This window comes from Chinchilla lanigera, unplaced genomic scaffold, assembly GCF_000276665.1.
Source record: "Chinchilla lanigera isolate Chin_1 unplaced genomic scaffold, ChiLan1.0 scaffold00032, whole genome shotgun sequence".
In the NCBI taxonomy this organism is placed as follows: Eukaryota; Metazoa; Chordata; class Mammalia; order Rodentia; family Chinchillidae; genus Chinchilla; species Chinchilla lanigera.
The window spans coordinates 11,061,663-11,064,343 of NW_004955433.1; the positions used below are offsets into that span (position 1 = coordinate 11,061,663).

The 2,681-nt window shown below is 39.4% G+C and overlaps 1 protein-coding gene across 10 annotated transcripts in view; it reads left to right on the forward strand.

Annotated features, from left to right (window-relative positions):
- Chd9 (chromodomain helicase DNA binding protein 9) overlaps window positions 1–2,681 on the forward strand; it is a 260,391-nt gene that overhangs the window by 160,892 nt on the left and 96,818 nt on the right. The gene's annotated exons all lie outside the window — the stretch shown is intronic.

The following is a 2,681-nucleotide window of genomic DNA, read 5'->3' on the forward strand; positions in this document are numbered from 1 at the left end:
CTCCATGTTTGAATGATTCAGACACGTCTGTGGGTGGGCATCTGCAGCTGGTGCATGGTGGGCCAATTGTGTCAATGTTTCTTTGTGTCATGGTAGTTCTCAACGAAGCAGCAGTGGCCAGCCTGAGGGCTGGCGTGCAAACAGCGCTCACCGCAGTGTGACTTCCTGTGCACCAGAGCCCCTCCTCCCAGGTGCCTGTTAGGCTGGGGGCCGGCCCAAGGGCCAGCGCTCCCTGCCTTGTGGCCTCCTGGGCACCGGGGCACTCCCTCCGGGGGCCTACGAGGCAGGAAGCTAGCCAGCTGGAAGACCGGTGCTCCCCGCCCGTGGCTCCCTGTGCGCCGGAAGCCCTCCTTCCGGGGGCCTACGAGGCCGGGAGTGAGCCACTGGTCCGAAGACCGGCGCTTCCCACCTGAGGCTCCCCGTGCACCTGGGACCCTCCCCTACTGAGTACTGTTTTAATATATGCCACAATTCACTTATTCATCCACCTATCAATGAGTAGTTTTTCTTGGCTATAAAGAAAAAGTTCCTGTGAACATTAGTTAAGTTTGTGAACCAAGGTCCCACTGTATTCATGATTATTGCAACAATATGGAATACCATTGATTATTGTAGATTGATCCTGCATTATGTAACTTTGTTAAAATCACCACTTAGTGTAGATGCCACAGAATTTTCTACATGGACATACTATGTTTTCTAAGAATAAAGATAGTTTTAGTTTTTTCTTTCCAATGTTGAGTTTTGTTTCTTTTTTTAAATTTTATTTTAAAGAGGAAAGATAAAAACAATGATACAAAATTTCAAAACATGATAATAGATTAACAAAGGTTAATATAGTGTTATTGTTATCTTCAAAGTAGTTGCTCAGATTACAAGATATAGGCATAAAAAATTAATCAGACAATTTAAGCATAAACCATTCTTTTTAATGAACTACTAGAAGTTAGTAACATAATTATGTTAGCTATCTTGTATATATATATATGTATGTATATATATTTTTTCTTTTCCCTTCTTTTCTTCTTTCCTCCATGCCAATTGTTCTTTCCTTTTGAGTAGTTTCTTCCCCTTTCCAAGTATCTATTGTACTTCTTGGATCTTATTTACTCTTCCAGTTTCTTACACTAGAGAGACAGTGCGATGTCCCTACATGCGAGTTTATTTCACTTACGAGTATGGTCTCAAGTTGCTTCCATTTACTTAGTAAAAGCCTCAAGATTATCCTTCTTTTTTAGCTGAGTAGTACTCCATTGTATAAAAATACCACATCTTTTTATCCATTCCTCAGTTGATGGGCATTTGGGTTGTTTCTAAGATTTAGCTATTATAAATTGTGCTGTTACAAACAAGGGAGTACATATATCGCCATGGTATGATGTTTTTAATTTTTCTGGGAAAACCCCTAGCAGGGGAAGAGCTGGGTTGAATGGACCTCTTCAAGTACTCTGAAGAGGATATCAGAAAATGGAAAGATATCTCTTGCCTATGGATAGGAAGAACCAAGATTGTGAAAATGACCATACTTCCAAAACTGTTACACAGATTTAATGCAATCCTGATGAAAATACCTTTAGCATACATCACAGATCTAGAGAAAATATTCCTAAGATTTATTTGGAACCAGAAAGAAGAGATCTAGAATACCAAAGGCAGTCCTGGGCAACAAAGGCAAGGCAAGAGGCATCACAATCCCTGACTTAGAATTATACCACAAAGCTACTGTGATAGAATTATCATGATACTGGTAAAAAAGCAGACCTGAGGATCAGTGAAACAGATTAAAAGATGCAGACACAAATACAAACACACTCAGCCACCTTATCTTTGGTAAAGGGGCCAAACGTTCTCTGGAAGAAAGATAGCCTTTTTAATAAATGGTGCTGGAAAAACTGGCTTTCCACATGCCAAAGACTAAAACGAACCCCATATCTATCGCCATTCACTAAACTAAAGTAAAAATGTGTCAGAGATCAAAATATTAAAATGATAACACTAAATCTACTGGAAAACAAAGTAAGTAGAAATCTTGAAGACATAGGGGTAGGCAGAAAGTTCATGAACAAAAAGCCCAAGCTGTATGGGATGTACTTCAGAGAATGAACAACTGGGATCTTATCCTATTAAAAAGTTTTTGCACATCAGAAGAAAAAGTGAAAAGGAAACCCATACAGTGTGAAAAAATTTGGGCCAACTGCCCCTCAGACAAAGGATTTCTATCTAGAACATATAAAGAACTGAAATAAATCAGGTCCTCCAAATCCAAAGACCCAATCAAAAAATGGACATCTGAGACGCATACACACTTTTCAGATGAAGAAATACAAATAGCAAATAAGTATAAGTTTTATTTCTTACTCTCACTTGATTATACTTGTTATAATTCTATTACAATGTTGACTAGAAGTGGTCACAGTGGATATCTTTGTTTTACTCCTGGTCTTGTCAGGGAGTGAGGCACATTCCATTTTTCACTTTTAAGTATGATTTTTGCTTTGACTTTTTGATAGCTATGCTCTAGCAGGTTCAACAAGTTTTTGCTTCTACTCAAAATTTGATCAACAATTTTATTAGAAATAAATGGTGAGAGGCTGGGGATTTAGCTCAGCGGCAAAAGCGCCTGCCTGGCAAGTGCAAGGTCGTGAGTTCGGTTCCCGGTACCGGAGAAAAACCAAAAAAAA